Source organism: Vulpes lagopus, chromosome 15 (assembly GCF_018345385.1).
Source record: "Vulpes lagopus strain Blue_001 chromosome 15, ASM1834538v1, whole genome shotgun sequence".
Lineage (NCBI taxonomy): Eukaryota > Metazoa > Chordata > Mammalia > Carnivora > Canidae > Vulpes > Vulpes lagopus.
Window position 1 is genome coordinate 34,221,612 of NC_054838.1, and position 21,934 is coordinate 34,243,545.

The 21,934-nt window shown below is 39.8% G+C and overlaps 1 protein-coding gene across 21 annotated transcripts in view; it reads right to left on the minus strand.

Annotated features, from left to right (window-relative positions):
* DLG2 (discs large MAGUK scaffold protein 2) overlaps positions 1 to 21,934 on the minus strand; it is a 1,981,735-nt gene that overhangs the window by 310,286 nt on the left and 1,649,515 nt on the right. The window contains exon 1 of one of the 21 annotated variants that reach the window (XM_041730239.1): positions 19,711 to 19,730. The exons of the other annotated variants lie outside the window; for them this stretch is intronic. The gene's annotated coding sequence lies outside the window, so the exon portion shown is untranslated. Of the gene's footprint in view, positions 1 to 19,710; positions 19,731 to 21,934 lie in introns of those variants that run through there. 21 annotated transcript variants of the gene reach the window in all.

A 21,934-nucleotide genomic window follows, 5' to 3' on the forward strand; every position in this document is an offset into this window, starting at 1 on the left:
AAACAAAGGTGAACAAGGCAAGCCCTTAAGAAGCTTTTCTGCTTCCACTGAACACATAGTAATTCCACTTTTCTAACCTACATAGACCTAGTTTTTTTGCAGTTGAAACCAGAAATCTGCTTCCTTTTATTACAGAGAGGTTTCATCCTGAAGGATGAAAAATTAAAAATAACAACAACAACAACTTGACCAGACACATGTAAAATATAAAATCTTATTTTGCCTTTTATCGATCCTCTTAGACAATGACACTGGATGGTGGATAGTGAGTTGCCACTGTTTCCCTGTCAGGCCTGGAATATATGTAATCTTTAATTCCACATCCTAGTCTTCTCATAATAACTTTGTGCCTCTTCCTTGGCTTTCTATTCTGGTGAACTCCTTACTGAAATCATTGAGGACATGGTAACATCAAGAAGTCCCCTGAGCTGGGTGTGGCCTGACTGTGCCACTCACCAGCTGAATGACTGTGCTTTTGCCTCCTAAGACTCAATACTCTTCTGCCTCAGAGGGAAGTGACTGGGAGGCTCTTTGAGTCTAAAGACGCTTTGAACTACTGAATTCTGGATTCACTTGAACTACAGAATTCCGGATTCACTTGTTAGTAGATGACAGTCATTTCAGAGACTGTCTAGGCACGGATGAGTCATAATATGACTCAGACAGCTGGAAGAGACAGGAAAAGTAATTAGATGTAGGCTCTTGCCTGCAGGAAGCTAAATGCACAAACTCTGTGGGCCAAATAATCTCTTCTCTTGTCAAACAATTAGGGTTAATATCTTATTAAAAAATAACATATGATCATGGTAAATGAATTCTAGTGTTTTAGAAAGGTATCTAAGGAAAAGTAAAAAAAATCCCCTCATCATCTTTACTCTCAGAAGCACCCAATGTTAGCAGATTTTTGTGTATACTTTTTAGAAATCTACTATATGTGTATGCATGCTCATAACTTTATTTCTGTTTCTTTATATATTTTAGAATATCACCACATCTTTATTTAAGTGAGTAGGATCATATATATAAATATATATATATATATTTCTATAACTTGTTTCTGTTTTGCTTTTCATTTAACAATATATCTTGGACACCTTCCATATCAGCTCATACCATTTTACCTTTTTAACAGGAGCCCAGGAATCCATGGTATTGCTAGACCAGCATTTTTTGCAATAGGATTCCTATCATTGTAAGGTTGTAAGGTTGTGTCCAGCTTTTTGTTACTACAAACACTTATGAAGGTGTTTCTGAAGGGCAAATTCCCTAGAAAGATACTTTCTAAATCAACGGGTACATGTATTATTAGATTCTTTTAATTTGCTCTTGTATGTTTTTAACATAATTATTTATTCACAAAACAACCAGACACTCATAAAGGAATAAGCAAAAAGAAAAAGGCCAGAATCTTCTTGCTCAAATAATGTATTGATATAAAAAATAAAATTAATGTATATACATAATGCACATGCACATACATGAAAATTAAAGCAATATGAAAGGCATAAAAATAAAATGATCCCCCTAATTCTTATTATTAAGGATAAACATTTTGATGGCTTCTTATATATACTACCAATTATTTTTGTTATGAACATAAGCAGGTTTATCAATAAAACTTTAAAATTTTATACAAATAAGATATTATAGGTATATTTTTTATACTTTTATCTTTTCCACTTACTAATATATCTTAGAGAACTTTCTTCATTCATATATTCCTATACAGTGTCTCATCCCTTTTGATAACTATGTTCTATTATGCAACATAAATTTATTTTAACAGTGTAGCTTTGGTGGCCCCTTCGATTGTTACAGTATTTTGCTATTCTAAACAATGCTGCAATAAATACCATGTAATATTAAGTTGTTGGGTAAAGGGTATGAAGTGTTAAATTTTGATGCTATTGCCAAGTTGTCTCCAAAAATGTATATTCCCAGAAATAAAATATGATTGACTTTCCTCAGTCTTGTAGAAATTGCATATCCTGCAATATTTGACCTTTGCCATTCTGATATGTACACAATTGTATTTTTCACTTTTACCTTTCTAAGAATTATGAAGTTAAGCATCTTTTTATGTGTTTGCTAATTATTTGCATTTCTTTTTGCATAAAATGGCAATTTTCTTATTTCACCTATTTTTTATTTGAATAGTTTTTAAAAATATTTATTTATTTATGAGAGAGAGAGTCGGGAGAAAGGGCAGAGGGACAAGGAGAGAAACAGAGTCCCTTTGCTGAGCGTGAAGCCCAATGAAAGGCTTGGTTCCAGGACTGTGAGATCACGACCTGAGCCAAAATCAAGAATTGGATGCTTAACTGACTGTGCCACCCAGGTGTCCCTGTTTAGTTTGTTCTTTTAAATATTTATCTGCCTATTAAGAATATTAGTGTTTCATCTCAGATAACTATTGCAAATATTCTTATTAGTTTGGTATTTGTATTTTGTATTATTGTATTGTAACTGTTAACTTTTTCCTGGTATGCTATTTCTTGCCATACAGAAGTTTAAAATGTTTGATACAATTACATTTATCCCCCTTTTTTTCCATTTTAGCTTTTGAGTTTTATATCTACCCCTCTCCAATATACTTAACAAACTACCCATATTTTCTTCTAGTACAACCAGAGTTTAATTTTTAGCCACTCAATTTTTGATCTACTGGAAGACAGTTTAGTGGGTTTTTTAAAAAGATTTATTAATTTATTTATTCATGAGAGACACACACACAAAGAGAGAGAGAGAGAGAGAGAGAGAGAGAGAGAGAGAGGCAGAGACACAAGCAGAGGGAGAAACAGGCTCCAAGTAGGGAGCCCAACATGGGACTCGATTCTGGTCTCCAGGATCACGCCCTGGGCTGAAGGTGGCGCTAAACCACTGAGCCACCTGGGCTGCCCCCAGTTTAGTGTTTGATATGAGAACCAGCTGAACAACCACACTTTCTCAGACCTTTCCTTTATAGTATCAAATTTCTACGTAAAATCTTTTAATATTCTAACATTCCTCTGAAATTTTCTCAATGCACTAAGAGGAACATTGAAAAGTGGGAAGGAACAGAAGATTTGGAATCAGAGAACTGGGTTTGAATTCTGAGTTGACTAGTTATATCTAAATAACTTGGGGAAGTCAATTAACTTCTTCAAATCTCAGCGTTCTCACCTATGAAATGGGCATAATATCTACCTCTCTATCAGGACTGTTGCATAAAATAAATGAGAAAATATCTGTAAAGCTCTTAACATAGACCTTGGTACAAACAGGCATTCAGCCAAAAGTATCTATTATTGCTGTATTTTTTCAGAGCTGTGATTACAAGTGATGAAATAAAATCTAATGGAAATTAGTTAATACAAAATATAACATATGAGTTCCCTTTTTTTTATGAACACAGAATTTCAGTACTGGAATGAAGTATGAAATGACCTTAGAAACTTGTTCATCCAGCACTTAGACATTAGAACATTAAAGTCATTCTCATAGGAGAAGGGACCTGCCCAAAGTCATATCAGAGTTAGCATAGTGTTGGACCAGCCTTGGTCTTTTCTCGTCCAGCTGAGACTTCTTCCCACTATAGCAGATGTGCCCTACTATGGTTGCATGCTCATTTTCTACTGGGCCAATACTAACCGATTCTTGCTATTATCCTGAACAATACCACACTACCCAGGTACCTACTGATTTTCTTCCAGATTTTAGCAAACATACTCTCCTTCAGTCAAATACTTCAAGGTCACTTTGACTCTTATTTCCATCCCTGAGCTTTTGAGTTTTTACCAGTAATTGTTGCTCAGATAGGATTTTTAGATGCATTCAAAAATAGCTTACATCATTGATATGACATTTTTTTAAACCAATGTTTTTAAAAATTTATTTATTTATTTTAGAGAGGGAGAGCATGAGTGGAGGGAAGGGCAGAGGAAGAGGAAGAGAATCTCAAGCAGAATTGCTTCCAAGCATAAAGCCTGATCGGGGGGCCTAATCCCATGACTCTGAGATCATGACCTAAGCAGAAACCAAGAGTCGGGTGCCTAACTGACTGAGCCACCTAGATACCACAGAGAGGGAGAGAGAATCTTGAGCAGACTCCACACCAAGCATGAAGCCTGACTTGGGGCTTTGTCCCATGACCCTGAGATCACGACCTGAGCTGAAACCAAGAGTTGGACATTTAATTGACTGCACTACCTAGGTGTCCCTGACAGGACATTTTAAAATACCAAGTGTGAAAGAACCTCATATATTTATTGTTTTTATTTTTCTACTGCAACCTGGTTTAAACACCATGACCCAGTTTATAATGATTAGATTATGCCAAGCTGAAGCCAAAGCTTTGGGCAGGCTAGAGAAATTCCATCTATTGCTGTATATGTATACACCTTTCACTGAATCATACAAAGAAAATAAATTCTATTTGTTATGACATCCTTTTCATAACCATGTTGGTAATCAATAGAGATTTTAGCACTTCTAGTTGATTCAAGTAGTTGTAGGTTTTATTCAGATGCTAATGTAAAGGTGAACAGTGCACCATGTCCAGAGTTAATCTTTCCTCTGTTTTTAAAAGATGAATATTATGTTGGCTACCTTAACCACTAGGTCTCCTGGCCTGGGGCTCCAGAGGTTATCTGCGTAAATGACTCTATATTTTCCAGAAAATTTTATCTATTTTTTACTATTCTAAAAAGAATGATATCAAAATCAGAGAATTTCAGAAATGAGGAGAGCCCGTTTGCATGTATGTATGCCTTTAAGCCAATTCAGCCACATTACATATTCTTATATCCTTGTCTCCCATCCTGTTGACCTTTTTATTTCTTTAATTTAGGCATATCTATATCTTTGCACATGCTATTTTCTCTACCTGGAACATCATTTTTCATCTCTTCTTTACCTGGAAAACTTCTCTCAGTTCTTAAAGATTCAGTCTGAATGGACTACAGATTGTGCTTACTTGTGAACTCCTCATGGTAGGAGTTCATTTATTGGAACTTGTGTCCCTAGCACAGCACCTGGCCAATAGTAGGTGCACAATAACTAATGAGTGAACAAATAAGTGAATGGGTGGAAAATATATTCACATTACATTATTCCAGGCAAATGGTCATCTAAGCTTGATGTGACACTGGCTTTACTCTGATGTACTCACTATCCTTCACAGAAATCCATTCCACTTGGGGTCAGCTCTCATGATTAAAAAAAAAAAAAAGTTCTTTGTGTTGAATCTAAATCATGTTCCTGGAACGTTCTACCTTTTGGTTCTACCCCCTTCTTCCAAGGGCTCACAAAACATTTCTTCTTTCTTAGTATTTTTTTCTTTTATATGATTCTCTTTCTAACATTTGAGGATAATTTTCTCATTTCTAGGTCAAAGGACCTCACTTCCTTCCTCATCTTTCCATATCATTCTTACCAAATGACCACTTGCCTCAGCTTACATACTTCTAGTGACAGGGAACTCTTCCTTTCCTTAGTATGTCCATTCCATTTTGGGGTGGCTCTTATGAATGTTATTTCTAGAATCTTGATTTTATTTAATACCTGATCAGAGACTCAGCGGAATGCATGTGAGGTGAAGTATGACAATGGGGATATTTACTAATGGCTATTAACCTTTTTATTTCTTTTTAAATATTTTATTTATTTATTCATGAGAGATACATAGAGAGGGAAAGAGGCAGAGACACAGGCAGAGGGAGAAGCAGGCTCCATGCAGGGATCCTGACGTGGGACTTGATTCCGGGTCTCCAGGATCACGCCCTGGGCTGAAGGCAGGCGCTAAACTGCTGAGCCATGCGGGCTGCTTAGGCTATTAACCTTTAATGTATACCTAGTACAGTATCTACAGGTAAACACAGTGCTGATACAAGTTTTGTTTTTAAAAACTAACCATTTTAGTTATTTCTTTTTCCAATTTAAGAGAGGAAGTGAACGTGAATGGCATATAGCTATTATAAAGCAATTCACCATTCAATAACTAAAAAAACGTAATTAAGCAGCAGGGGGGAAATGCTATGACAGGAAAAGGGGCCCTACTGAAGGTATGAAGGGGTATGAGAAAGTTTTCTGGAGGAAGTGAAATCAGAAACAAGATGTGAGTGAGTTATCCAGGTAAGGATGGGTAGGAATGCCCACAGAGGGCTGTGGAGGGAAGTATGGATAGAGGAGTAGCAAGAGTATTCCAAGTAGAGAGAGGAGGGACATGTGAAGGTCTGGAGGTGGGATGGGACTTGACACATCTGAAGAAAAGAAAGTAGTTGTTAGCAAATGGCAAAGAGGGGAAAAAGGAGAGTAGGAAGGAGGTGAGTGACAAGGGAGAAATGAAGGTGGTAGTGATGATGATGATGATGGTAGAGGTGGTGATGATAGCTGACATGCACATAGCACTTACTCCCTTGCAGGCAATGTTCTAAGCATTTCCTATTATTAATTCCCTAACCCTCATAATATTTCTATAAGTAAGAACACATAATAATGCCCATTTTACATAGGAAGAGATTGAGGCACAGTAATTAAATAGATCGCCCAGGTCCACTAGTTATAAATGGCAAAACCAAGACTTAAACTCAGGCAATCTGAATCTCTCTTTGCTTTGCTTGTGTCTCATGATTTTTCTTATCCTTGAAATTGTCAATAAAGCTTGATACTGAGTAAAATTCCTAATCATTCCTAACTATGACATATTAATGCTTTCCAAAGATCTGGCAATCAGCATGACAAGCCATATCAGCAAATGTAGAGTTTATTTTGATGTAATGGCAAACCATCTCTCAACTTAGAATTGAGAAATATTATGTTACCATCACTCCTATACCCTAGGAGCACTACAGCCAGAGAAAATGCAGGAGGTGTCTGCTGTTGCCAGCTCTGCTAAGGGCCTTTCAGATGAACTGATCACTTTGGAAATGCTTCTCAAAGGGCAGTGTCACTGCTTGTGGCTGCTTTGGTTTTCCTTTTTTTTTTTTTTTTTAAGATTTTATTTATTTATTCATGAGAGACACAGAGAAAGGCACAGACACAGAGGGAGAGACAGGCTCCATGCAGGGAGCCCAATGCGGACTCGATTCCGGGTCTCCAGGGTCACGCCCTGGGCTGAAGGTGACGCTAAACCGCTGAGCCACCCAGGGTGCCCTGCTTTGGTTTTCCATCTCAGCTCAAGTCATTTGCCTGCTCTGAAAACTGTCACGGGAAGAACACTGGTTTAGAGTTGGAGGGCCAGAATTCAAATCTTGGTCCTGCTATTTCTTGACTCCAGGACCTTGGGTAAGTTACCTAAACCGTTTGAGCTTCAGTTTCTCCATATGCAACAAAGATATTAATGCTTATTTTGCTGGTTTGTTGTCAGGATGATTGGAGATAATGCGAATAATGCACTTAACACTTCACACACTGAGTAGGTCATCAGTGGTTGCTATTCCTACTAGAGCATATCTATTACCTATGAACCAGGATTTCAAAATGGCTTTTATTGGCAATAATAAAATCAAAGTATAGATTTAGTGTAAGATTGTCTTGGAATAAAAGTAGCTAAAAACTACAAATTTAACTGAATCATTATGAAAAATGCAAAGAGGTGACCCCATGGGAAAGAGGGAGATAATTGGCACCAGATTTCAATTAAAACTAGTCGGTACAGAACACAGGGGGACTATTTCAAGTACTTTATTTCATAGCGGGGGGTCTAGTTGGTACATGGCATGGGGCAGCAGGGAAGAAACTGGGGCAGAATCCAAACTATTTCTACTTTATTCAGAGAGACTAGGGACAATAAGATAAGCAAATGTACTACCAGTGAATTAAATGAATGTAGAAGGCTCCAACTTTTCTCAAGGGGGAAGAAATCTATTCTCATTTTCTTAAAGTAATGTGATGTAGTGAGGTAGAAATTTGTGTTTAGTTGCTAACTCTTCCACTAACTTACTCAGGCCAGCCACTGAGCTGCTGTGGAAAACGGAATGTTCCAGGCCCCACTGTCTCTAGGTCCCCTGTTATTTGAAATTTGATGATTTCCATGGCTTAAAAATAACATCTCAGAAGTGTTTTATAGACAGTAGTAAATTGTTTTCACATCTCATATTTCTTACCTAATAAGTTGGGACATAAACAAATATAATAAAAGCTTCCCATGTATTGACTGATCCTTATCACATGCTTGTGAGGGAAGTAAGGAAACTATAAATACCACATTTAATCTTAAAGTGTGTGCAAGCTGGAATGGCTGCCATAGAACACGGAGAGAAAAAACACGGTGCCCGCAGAAGCGGATCTTGAATGCCAAGTTAAAACAATTTTTTCAGTAAGTGGTCGTGCTGAGGAGGGGATGGTTTAACACAATTGAAGCATTTAACACAATTTGACTCACATTTGGGATAGGATAACTATGGCAAGAGTGAAAAGTTGGGGTTGAAGAAGTAAATGATGAAAAAGAGGATAATGAGATGGGAGACTATTGCAATATTATAAATCGTTGATGATGAAAGCCTGAATTAGAAAATTGAGAATGAGGACACCTGGACGGCTCATGGTTGAGTGTCTGCCTTTGGCTCAGGTTATGATCCTAGGGTCTTGGGATCGAGTCCCACATCAGGCTCCCTGTGGGGATCCTGCTTCTCCCTCTGCCTATGTCTCGCCTCTCTCTCTGTATCTCTCATGAATAAATAATTAAGATTAAAAAAAAAAGAAAATTGAGAACGCAACTGTGGGAAAGGGCCATAGACTTGAGAGAGGACAGAGAGAGGTTCTAGATAGCTGTTCTCAAATACTTCTAGGGACTACATAGAGTTTAAATAATATTTATAATAATGTTGAATGTTTGGAAATGGAAGCTGAGAAAGGTCATCAGGGGAGTGACGATATCATTATTCAGAATGGGAATGCAGGGTAGAAAGTGAGTTTGGACAACAGGATAACATATTTTACTTTGGACACGTTGAGTTTGCTATGTCTCTTGGACAGCTACGATTTTGCTGGTAGTGAAAAAATAACTATCTGAAGCTTAGAGAAATAATTAATGTTAATAATCAATTTAGTCTGGGGATCCTTAAGGTCAGTCAGTACCCTGATCTGACTAGCCCCAGCTGTAGAAGAGGCTTGCTGTACGAAGGTCAGATTAGTTAGCAACAGCGCCTGCTATATAATAAGGATATATAATTATTAGCTATTATTGACATCTCCCCTGACACACACAAAGAGGATGACCTGGACTAGTATAAAATTATCTCAATAAAGACAGCAGAGCAATGAGAAGTACTAGGGTTATAGGTACTGAAAGAGGGAGAATGGCACTCTGGAAAGCACTACCTTAGGAATTATGAGTCCTGAGTTTCAGTCTCACCCTGCTGTTAGCTTATTTCACTTTGGGAGTCTGTTTCCCTCTCAGGGGCTCAGTTTCTTCATCTAGAAAGACAGCCTTATACTAAATCACTGAGGTCCCCCATCCAGTGCTTAATAAACAAATATATTCCATGCTCAATATGTATTCTGTTGACAATGTGAGAAAAGCAAACAGTTCATTTAGCGATAACTTTCCAAACACCCTCCAGCATGTCTCAGAGTGAACAAACTATAAATTGTGTTTGAAGTGGAAATTTCTAATTAAGTTTCTTTTTCCTCCTGGAGGCTGTTGCGCTTGTTGCAGAGTGATAACATTTCTGACAGTAGCTGCATGAGAGCTCAAGATCAGAATCCACCTGGAGCAGAGGCAGAATGAAAAACTGATACTGGATATTTACACAGCTTGGCAGTTAAAATTAACATCCCTTTTAAATTTGGCTTGCTGATGCAAAAATAAACATGCATTTAAAAAAATGTTTTAGTTTACCAGGACACATATAGAGAGCTGATCATTTTGAAGTCTTTAACCAAAAATAATCCAAATATTTACATATCATACTTTTATTATATACTCATATATTATACATTTATATATATAATTTTATTTTATGTATTTTTATATTTACATTATATATTTATACATATAATCTCACATATATAACATAATTTTTCAAACCCAATTTAGTATAGGCTAAGACAATAAATAACTTAGGATTCCTGTGTTTTGAGTACAAGAATATATTGCAAGAGTATGTAAGCAAAAATAGTTGAAGCCTTCCTTATAACATCTTATATAAATACAAGATGATACTAGTATTTCTACCTCTGATTCTTAACTCTAGACTTGTAAATCTATGTGCTTACTTCACTTCTCCAGCTGGATGTCTAAAATTTTTCAAACTTACCATGCTCGAAATCGAACATTTTTTTAAAGATTTTATTTATTTATTCATAAGAGATACACAGAGAGAAGCAGAGACATAGGCAGAGGGAGAAGTAGGCTCCCCGTGGGAAGCCTGATGAAGAAATTGATCCCAGAACCCCAGGATCAAGACCTGAGCTGAAGTCAGATGCTCAACCAGTGAGGCACCCAGGCATCCCTCAAACTCAAACTCTTAATTTTCTCCTGAACTTGTGTCTGGGCAATTTTGCCACCTTCAGAAAATGAGTAATACGACCATTCACCACTCAAACCACTCAGCCAAGAACCTACCTGCCAATCTTAATTTTCCTTCCTTCCCACCTGGCCATGCAATCCATCAGCATGTCTGTTTACTCTAGCTCCAAACCATATTGCAAGTCCACTTTTTTCCAACTCCCCCATCCCTCTTGGCAAAGCCACCACTTCTCCCAGGTATATTGCACTAGGCCCCTGATTGGGCTCTCTGCTCTCACACTGGCCCCCCATGCCCCTTCTATCCTTTTTGGCCCAACAACCATTGGGATCTTTTCAAAATATGTATATGTATATCAGACCATGCGTCCCTCCTGCTAATTTTTTTTTTTCACACTGAACTTCTTGGTGTAATTTGGATACAATCCAAACAACTTGCCTTGACCTTGACCAATCCTTCTGATTCTGGCCTCTGCCTCCCTCACTATTTCACAGGCACAAGGGCTTTAGATTTGCTTCACCTAAGTCCAATTTCCCTCCAGCCTTGGGTCACTTGTACCAGCTGTCTTCCTTAGCAATTCTTATATTTGACCCCTTATTTTTATAAGTCTCAGCTTAAAGATCGTCCCTTTTAAAGTAGGCTGGTAGCCTATCTTTAACACCCTTTTTCAATTTCTTATGAAACTCAGGTCCACCTGATATTTTGTTATTATCCCACCCACCCCAAGAATAGCTTCCTGTGAATAGGACCTTTGTCTCTTTTGCCTCAATATTTCTAAGGCCTACAATACTACGCAGATACTTCACAATACTCCTTGAATTAATAAATGATAGATACTAGATCACATTATTTTATTTAAGTAATTAAAATCTGACCACCACTTATTGCATACTTATTATGAGCCAAATGCTGATCAGAGTCCTTTTCAGAAGGAATTTGTCCTTTATGTAGGAGAATGGTTGATTAAACTGGAGCCACTAAATCTGAATTCTTGAGGGTGGGGTCCAAGAATATTTATTTTTATTTATTTTTTTTAAGATTTTATTTATTCATTCATGAGAGAGAGAGAGAGAGAGAGAGAGAGAGAGAGAGAGAGGCAGAGACACAGGCAGAGGGAGAAGCAGTCTCCATGCAGGGAGCCTGACGTGGGACCTGATCCCGGGTCTCCAGGATCACACCCTGGGCTGAAGGTGGCACTAAACCACTGAGCCACTCAGGCTGCCCCCAAGAATCTTTATTTTTAAAAAGTTCTCTAATGACAGATGCTCAGTCAGATGCAGGAACCTCTGTGGAGATGTAGCTCCTTGTCCTCTATGTACTCTTGCTGCTCCTTCATCATATATACTTGACTTTAGTCTCAAGTTGTACTTTGACTCTTATGCTTTACAAAAATCTCTGGCCCTTTGAGCCTCTATCACCAATGAGGACATAGGTGATAATGAAATGGCTCTGGAGCCTTCTTTAAGATATGCTCTGGGAGGGAATACATGAACATGGAAACGGTGGCCCATACAACCCACAATAGACCTATTTTCTTCATTCCAGGGTTCTGTCTACATACTGCACTTTGGGCATGGGTGTCTGTTGATACAAGTTCTCTCTCAGCTATGTAAAGCTGTAGATATGGCACCCTTGAAGCCCCCATCCCATGTCTCAATTCCCCCTGAATACATGGTTCCTAGGGAATCACTCACTTGCAAATCACCCATGCCCCCAAACTGCTCAGGCAAAAGGTAAAACTCCGGGGTGTGAGGCTACACTTCTACCCTCTGAGATCTGCTTTGTATCTCACACTCTAAGCCCTCTGCTATGGGATGGGATGTGTGTGCTTCCCAGGCCAATGGATTCCCTCAGGTTAGTGTCAGATTTGAAGCTGAGGCCTTTCCTTGATGGATGGTGGTAATAAAAGCAACCTTCTGAGTTTGCTTGGCATGTTCTTCCTTTTGAAATCAATGGGATGACTGCAAATGCTCAGTCATTTTTTTTTTAAATTAGTTTTCTGTGGTTTCTGGGTTTCTGATATTGAACTACTGCTAAATTTAATCTACTGTTAAAAACATCATCAAAAAAATCATCAATAGGGAATTGATTAAATAAAGTATTAGGGAATATGATGTAGCCATTAAAAACAAGGGCATACATGCCTAATATTCTCATACCAACAAATATCTGTGGTATATTCTAAATTAAAGAACTATAACAAAACTATACATATATAGATAACCTTGATTATTAAAAGAAAAAGGAAGGAAGGAAGAGAGATAGAAGATAGAGAGATAGATTAGGTAGATAGATAAATAGATAGATGATCATATAGAAAATGCCTGAAAGGCTACACAACCAAATGCTAAGAGAGGCTTTAGTGGGCTATGGTCTTGAGGCCATGATGATTGGGGTAATGCTGAAGAGCAAAGAAGAGATTACATTTTATTTTACAGCCTTTAGTAGTGCCTGAATAATCCTTAAGTGAACATGTATTTTCATATAACGATTTTCAAAGTTATGTAAGAAAAGTTTTAACTACTGAATTTGAGATTTGTGTTACTTTGACAGTAAAAAAAAAAAAAAGGGTTGCCAAGACACACTAGAATCACAGTGACGTTTATAGAAAAAATGTAAGTTATAATCAAATATTCACACATTACATAAAGTCAATGAACAGAGAGTTCCTGATCGTCTTCTTTGTGACAGTCATTGTACGGAGCTTTGGAATGTACTGGTGAAGAAAACAATGGCTCTGCCCTCAGTGGCCTAGGATCTAAGAGTAGTTCTCGACTGGGCATGGAAGTGTGGAGGAGGGGGGGATATTCTTTGTTCTTAAAATGTCAGAGTCTGGGGTGAGCTTTGACATTAATTGTGCAAGGCGCAGGCATGTTAAATGCTCTGCAAAGTGTGGTACAGTCACATGCAGTGAAAAATTGTCCTTCCAAAAATGCAGTCGCACCTACAATAAGAAATACACATAGATATGCTAATTCCAAATGAACCTCAATGAGATTATACATGGAAGAGGTTCTTGATTTCTTTTCTTCTCCCCTTGCATGGATGACTTTAATCATAAGCATTAAAATTAATTTTAATGGAAGAAAAAACCGGTCATATCTGTCAAATAGTCCGTTTCTAAAGTATTGAAAGGCTTCAGTAGGAATAAGGTGCTAGTGGAATTATCTTGGTCAAAAACCATGAAATGCAGAACTCTAACTCTAGCTACTGCGTGCAGAACTCACCTGATGTTTGTTTCACTATAGTTCTTCAGGATAATGACATTCTTTTGTGTTTGGGCTTATGTGTATCTTGGCATCTGACTGTTGTCTATAATTACATCGTCATTTCTCCTACTTATTCCTTACCTAAAAATAAGGTTATCATCTCACTGCCTAAAAGCTCCCAGGAAACAGGTTTTCCGAGTTCAGGGAAACTGTGTCAAGGACTCCTGAATCCTCTTTCCAATTGTTATACAATTAGATGAAGGGGAGGAGACCTGACAGGCACAAATGCTGAATAGAAATCGAATTATATTTACCACTATTGCTGAGAAATGATATTTATTTATCTATTGTCCCTTCAAAATATTTTTTACTTTTCTTTTTTTTCTAATTTGCTACTCTAGCTCTAAATCTCCATCTAGACTACTGCAATAGACCCCCTTCCAACTATTTATTTTGAAAAATTACAAACTACAGAAAATTTTGGAAGAACTGTACATAAAGATCAAGACATTTTCCTCAAGATTCAGCAGTTGTTAATATTTTGGCACATTTGTTCTCTCTCCCTCTGGCTCCCTTTCTCTGCCTGCCGATACACACATAAACATGCACATTTGTTTTTTCTGAACCCTCAGAAATATATGGCAGACATCCTGCTACTTCCAAACCTAACATACCAGCAAGGCATCTCCTCACTATAAAGATATTTTCTGCATAAACACATTATCATTACTAAATCAAAAAAGGTAACAGCAATTCTATACCATCCAATATACTACACTTAGTCAAATTTTCTCAGTTGTTCTTCAAAATGTCTTTTTTTTTTCTTCAATCCAGGGTTGAATCAAGGTTTATCAATTGTGTTTGGTTATGTCTTTACTCATTATTAACCTAAAAAACTACCTTCTTTTTTTCCTTTATGACCCTGAGTTTTTTCTTTTCTTTTCTTTTTTTTCTTTCTCTAAGAGTTCAAAGTAGATATTTAAAGACTACCATACATTCTGGTTTTGTCTGTTTCTTCCTAATCAGAATCAAACAATTTTATCAAAATCTAGTGAGTAACATTGTGTAATTCTTACTGTATCACATTAGGAAGTCTAAAATGTGAGGCTGTCTCACTATTGGTGATAGTAATTTTGGTCACTTGGTTAAGGACCACCAGATCTCTCTAATCTAAAGGCACCTTTAGGGACGCCTGGGTGGCTCAGCGGTTGACCATCTGCCTTCCGCCTAGGGTGTGATCCTGGAGTCCCTGGATCAAGTCCCACATTGGTCTCCATGCATGGAGCCTGCTTCTACCTCTGCCTGTGTCTCTGCCTCTCTCTGTGTCTCTGATGAATAAATAAATAAAATATTTATAAAATATTTTTATATAATATATAAAATATAAAATAAGGGCACCTTTAGAATGACACCTCCAGCAAATCTGGAGGGAAATTTTTTTGAGACCACATGACTATCCTTTTTCTCAATAAACTTTCATCTCAATATTTCTTAGATCTATTGACTATGTTTGCCTAAAACAACTATTTTACTTAGGGTTGGAAATTGGTGATTTTCTACTTCTCTATTTCTGCTGGAATCATTAGCTGGTATTCTGTGCAAATAACTTTTCCTTTATTCTTTTCTTTCAGTATCATTATGAACTCATGTTTTTGTTTTTATTTATCAAGATACAATCCATTACTGTGTAGTAGACCTTTTTTTTTTTTTTTAAGACTTATTCATCTTATTTTATAGAGGGGAGAGGGGCAGAAGGAGAGGGAGAGAGAGTCCCAAGCAGGCTCCAGGCTGAGGGGAAGTCCAATGCAGGGCTTGATCTCACAACCCTACCACGACTTGAGCCAAAACCAAGAGTCGGACACCCAAGGCACCCTGTGAACTAGACTTCTAATTGACCAGCAAACCTTCCTTTAAACTCTGTCTCTCTCTCTCCCTCCCTTACTCCTTCTGTTTTCTCTATTCCTATTATTTTGACAGCCATCCTATATATCATGGACAGTCTACTTTTCTTTACATACTGTTTTTCACATTTTACATACGATGCAGATATTCATATTCTTCTATGTTCCTCACTGCTTGTTGGTTATGTGAAAATTTTGTATCTTCCTTTTTAAGATTTTGCATAATCTGGTTTTTACTATACCTCTCTCTAGTCTCATAAGACCATAGATTTCTCTGATGTAAGGAAACATGAGAGTTGATCTTGTCATTCCTCCCATTTCACAGGTAAGGGTACTGAGGCCCAGGAAATGAAGTCACTTGCATGCTCCTCCGTATTTGTGGCAAAGGTCAGATGAGAATGCTAGTGTTTGCTCCCTCATATTATTACATACCCCCTCTCCCAAGAAAACCCTCTGCTGCAACCAGAAGCTTCCTGCACACTCCTAGCCCAACACCATTCCTTATGGACCTCTTTCTCCCTGTCATGCTTCCTGTTCCTTAGGATTACCTAAAGTTTTGATCTTCCTTCGTGTCCTCATCAAGTTCTACGTTTCCAGGCCTCCTATTAATGGTCTGTACACTCACTTGGCCATTAGTCTCATAACCTGGCATTATTACATGGATTTTTGTCCCCTTATAGTGCTTTATTATTTTTGTTAAGTATAGAATTCAAGTTCATTTTATTTTATATTTTAAAATATTTATTTATTTAAGAGAGAGCAAGAGGGAGAGAGAACACAGAAGGAGAGACAGAGGGAGAAGCAGACTCCCTGCTGAGCAGGACCCCAAGGTCATGACCTGAGCTAAAGGCAGATGCTTAACCTACTGAGCCACCCAGGTGCCCCTCAAGTTCATTTTAAATAATTACAGTAGGGGATCCTTGGGTGGTTCAGTGGTTTACTGCCTGCCTTTGGCCTAGGGCATGATCCTGGAGTCCCGGGATCGAGTCCCACATTGGGCTCCGGGCATGGAGCCTGCTTCTCCCTCTGCCTGTGTCTCTGCCTCTCACTCTCTGTCTGTGTCTCTCATGAATAAATAAATAAGATCTTAAAAATAAATAAATAAATAAATAAATAAATAAATAATTACAATAATGTAAAAGAACAGCAAGGAAAGTACATCTCTTTTTTTCAATTCTAACTTTCAAGTCACCACTGGTAATAAATTGAATATTTAACTTTTATGCATTTTTCCCCACACATGGATAAATGTGGGGAAAGCTATAGTCCTGATGTCTAGAATAATACTAGATACATATCAGTGATTGAATGTATATAGGTGCAAAAATATTTATAATTATCTTCCTATATAGTTACTGTCTTCAAAAATAGATCACACAGTGTTATGTAATTTGCTTTTTTTTTAAAGATTTATTTATTTATTTATTCATGATAGACATAGAGAGAGAGAGAGGCAGAGACACAGGCAGAGGGAGAAGCAGGCTCCATGCAGGGAGCCCGATGTGGGACTCGATCCTGGGGCCTCAGGATCACGCCCCGGGCTGAAGGCAGGCATCAAACCACTGCGCCACCCAGGGATCCCTGCTTTCTTTTTCAATTTAAATTACTTTTTTTTTTTTAAATGAATCGGTGTCAGTAACTAGACCATAAGCCCTATGAAGGCAGTCCTAGCCAATGTTTTACTTTCCTTGTATTCCCAGGATGGGGCACAAATTTCCTTCCTCATAAATTATTATTTAGGGTGATTACAATTACATGTGCCTCATGAATCTCTTCCTCTACTCTGAAGAGGTCTTAAGCTTCCCAAGGACTCCTTTTCCTCTAAGGAAGCATCATTAACCAGCTCACCAAAAATTTGGTGGCCAATTCCATTGGCTAATAAGGAAAAGGAGACAAACTAGAAAGTGAAGACAGGAGAGCTACTGGAGGGGATATGCAGGATAATAACAAGGAGGATCTTAAGGATCCTTTCTTTAAGGATGGGCATTTCTTTTTTTTTTATGTTGGAGCCGCCATCTTGAATGTGGCCTCTTCTGGGAAGTAGACCACACAACATAGAACCTTAATTCTCAAAGTCAATGATTTTATGAAAAGTTTCTTTCTCGTCATTGGAAAAACCAGAAGAAGCAAGAGACAGAGTTCAAGACTCTCTAAAATGGCAAACTCCATAAAATCAAAAGGGTGAGGAAGAACTGCATCCTCTGGAATTATCTCTTTCATCACTGTATTTGTTCTCTCAAGTATGTATCAGGACTTCTTAAAAGCAGCCAAGGCTGTGTGTAATCTTTTACCTTCAGTCCCAAGTGAATATTGTAAACATCAGAAAATTTTCCATCTACACAGTCAGAGAGGTATTTTCAGTCATTTAAATTTTTCTAATTACTAACCAATTCCCTCCTTCCAGCCCTCCCAATTTAGCGCACAGAATGTTGCTCCCCACAGAAAACAACTCCCCAGCGAAGTGAGTTTCCATGGTTAGTTGCCAGAGCTCTGGATGTGAACAAAGCCAAAAAGCCACTCTGCCTGAGAGAAAAAAAACATCAAGAAATCAGGTTCCACTGCCATGATTTGGTTCCTGTCACAAAGTAAATGCTCAGTAAATAATGAGAAGGATGGGGGGAAAATTGAGGAGAACAGTAAAGAAAAGAGAGAGGAATAAGAAAGGAAGAAATCCAGTAAAATTGGCTTTCTTCAAACTGTGACCAGAAATTTAACTGTGGGGGCAAAGAAGTTACTGATAAGGGTAATACCAGGAACCAAATCTTGGGCAAGAGGGTACTATGCTGTGCTTGTTAATGCTAATCCTTCCAAGAACTTTTCTAAGGTCAGCTTTTAAAAGACAGAAGAGGGGATCCCTGGGTGGCGCAGCGGTTTGGCGCCGCCTGCAGCCCGGGGCGTGATCCTGGAGACCCGGGATCCAGTCCCACGTCGGGCTCCCTGCGTGGAGCCTGCTTCTCCCTCTGCCTGTGTCTCTGCCCCCCCCTCTCTCTCTCTCTCTCTCTCTCTCTGTGTGTGTGTGTCTTTTATGAATAAATAAATAAAACCTTAAAAAAATAAAAAATAATTTAAAAAAGGAAGAAACGGAGGCACAGAGAGGTTAAAAGCCTCCGACCCAGCAGAAGTGGGTTAGAGCTGCGATGTGTCACACAGACTGTGTCCTTTCTCCCTAGACTCTCACTGCTCTGTCTGCGATGCTGGCTGCTCCGGCCTCCGTTCCTCTGGTAGCGCCGATGCCAGGTGCTGCTGAACTGACGCCCGCCCATCCCATCCATCCCATCCATCCCATCCCATCCCATCCCATCCCATCCCATCCATCCCATCCCATCCATCCCATCCCAACCCATCCCATCCATCCCATCCCATCCATCCCATCCCATCCCATCCATCCCATCCCATCCATCCCATCCCATCCATCCCATCCCATCCCATCCATCCCATCCCATCCCATCCATCCATCCCATCCCATCCATCCCATCCCATCCCAGGATGCCACAAAAGGGTGACTTCTAACGGTGGCTGCTGGCCGCGCCCGCCAGCGCCGGGGCTGCTGTGCCTCCCGCGTCCGTCGACAGCCGGGCGGGCCGGGCGCGTGGTGCCCCCGCAGCTGCCCTCTGCGCCCGGTCCCGGCCCCCTGCGGCAGCAGCTGCGACGCCCGGGGCATCCCCGCGAGCTCCCCGGTGCACCTCCCCGAGCACCGGGGTCCAGGTCGGACCGCCGTGGGGGGGCCCTGGGGCAGCTCCCTCGTCGAGCTGGCCGTCCGTGCCCCCCCCCGGGACCCGCCGCGACCTCGGGCTGCGGCCGCACTCGGGACTCCGGGTCCTTTGGAGCCCCCCCCTTCCCCTTGCCCGTCCCCCCCCCCTTCCCCTTCCCCGTCCCCGTCCCCGTCCCCCCCTCCTCCGTCCCCGTCCCCGTCCCCGTCCCTCGGCTGCCTCCCAGTATCGTTCCCTCGTCTGCCACAGTCTGGCCACCGGGAGAAGCTCCCGCGCCCCGCGCCCCCCAAGGCCGGGCCCGCTGGGCGCAGCCACGGCCCCGACTCCCCGCCTGGGTCTGGCCTCCCGCGCCCTCGGGTCTCACCCCCGGCTCCGCCCCCAGCGCCGCACCCGCATCCGCATCCGCATCCGCGACCGCGTGGCCCTCGCTCCCCTTCCTTACCTCGGCGCTGCGGCCGGCTCCGCTCCCTCCTGCCGCTGCTGCCTCTCGCCTCCCTCTTACCCCCTCCCTCCGACCGACCTGCCTCCACTCTCTGGCTACATCCTCTTTCCCTCCGCCGGTGGATTCCTCCTGCTCCGTGGCGGGGACAGCCTACGACTCACTGTGTTCACCACCTAAGCGGAATTGTATCCCCCCTCTGAAGTCCAAGCCGACTTTCTGCCAGAGCCCTGTAATTACACTAATAGGAAATTAAAAAGTTTTCTTATTCTACCATTAGTACAACGAAAACACCGGGTTGGCTGTCAAATATAGGCAAACCAGAAGAGCTTGCTCTGAAAATGAAATAAAATGCTCTCTGCTTGCATTTTCAAGGGCTACTTCAGCCTGTCTTGTTTATATCTGATGCTCTGTGGCTCTGAGTCAAGGATAAGCCTTAACTTGGGGTTTTTCTACATTGGGCTTCTAGGGAAGCTCCCTGTGATTTATAGAGCCCTGGAACTGCTATAAAACCTTTAAAAAAAAAAAAACCCACTTGTTCTTTCTAATGCAGAGCGCTCTTGCCTATCAAGAAACTGATAGAATGTTTGCCCTCCTTTTAACATTACTGCTAAAACCTAAATAATCTAGATTCCAAAGTTGCCTCCCCATTTGCCCCCAGCTCCTTACCTAGCACCAGCCACTTAACAGCAGCTTGAATTTGGGCTTTTGGATGTGGGCATAGTTCAAGGCTTACATCACCTTCATGGTAACCTCCATTTCCTATCCATCCTTCACCAAAAAATCATTCCCTCTTAAAAGCATGAAAGCATCATTGTGTTGATAGAATTTTAGTATACGCCCCAGATACAAAGTATGGGGTTGAAGAAGCACTTAGGGGAAAAGCCACATTGGAAATGTGAAAGTGTTGATTGAAAACCATGAACATTAGATGACAATAGGTGATTATGCACACATACCACCCATTTGCAGAGAACATACAGGTTTTAAATATTGCTCCTTCTAAAAGCCAGGTATCATGAGAAAGGGGGAAACCAGGCAAAAGGTATGACTTTTTCAATGAATAAAAGATAAAATAGATGTAGGTAAAAATAATAAATCACCAAGACAAGTGTGTATAATTGTACAATGTGTTTTTTAGGATAACATATGTAAAAGTATCTGTTGTATCTATGAAAATTTACCCTTTTATTTTCTTCTTTAAAGCTGGCTTATGGGTGTCTGGCCACGTAAGTTTCCTTTCCGGACTTTGAATATACCCCCAAATCAGTAAATGGGTGGAGTTCTCTAGGCAAAAAAAAAAAACTTTTGCCTTTTGGCATGATATTCCTGGCTAATATTGATCTTTACCAATTACACATATGCAATAAAACGATTAACTTTATTATTTCCTTAAAGAAAGCAAGCTGTCCTGCACTTAGTTCTATATGAATATATGTATAGTCATATATACACATATGTATTTATCCTAGGAATCAAAATATACATAGGATAATTCCCTATTTTAGATTAGTGCTTTTATGTCCCAATAGGTGGCAAAATCCAGAGACTGGTATGTTTTCCAGAATGCTCAATGGACAGGATTTTGTCACCAATTAGCTTTGGAATGTTGCACTTTAGCTCCTTCATTTATTAAACACACAAGCATTGTGCAAAGGAGTCTGTGAGGTTCCATTCAGAGTTATGATTCTGTGATTCAATCATGCAGTTAAAGAACATATATACTGTAAGATATTTGATTCCACAAAGAGCTGTGTAGTTATTCTGCTTACTTCTATTATAAAAGTCATTCATTTATTTACTCATTCAAAAACTCATTCTAGAAGCATCTATCTGAGATTTAATTATGTTTCAGGTCCTATGGCATGTCTTAAGGATGCCAAGGTTATTTAGATACAGCCTCTGTTGTATCCTCTAAACGAGGATCTCCTATCTTATAGGATTTCATCTCAAAGATTGTAATTGTAGAAATTCAAAGTTTCTATGCAAGAAACTTAACATGTATCGATATTATTAAGTACTGATGAGAATCAGTATTTCATTTTGGAGAACTGTTTACTTCTCTCTCATGATCTCAGGGTTTTGAGACTGAGCCCTGCATTGGGTATCGCACTCAGTGGGGAGTCTGCTTGAGATGCTCTCTCTCCCTCTGCCCCGCCTACCCCTCCCCCCCACATGCACGTGCATGCACACTCTCTGTCTCTCCAAAATCAATAAATAAATCTTA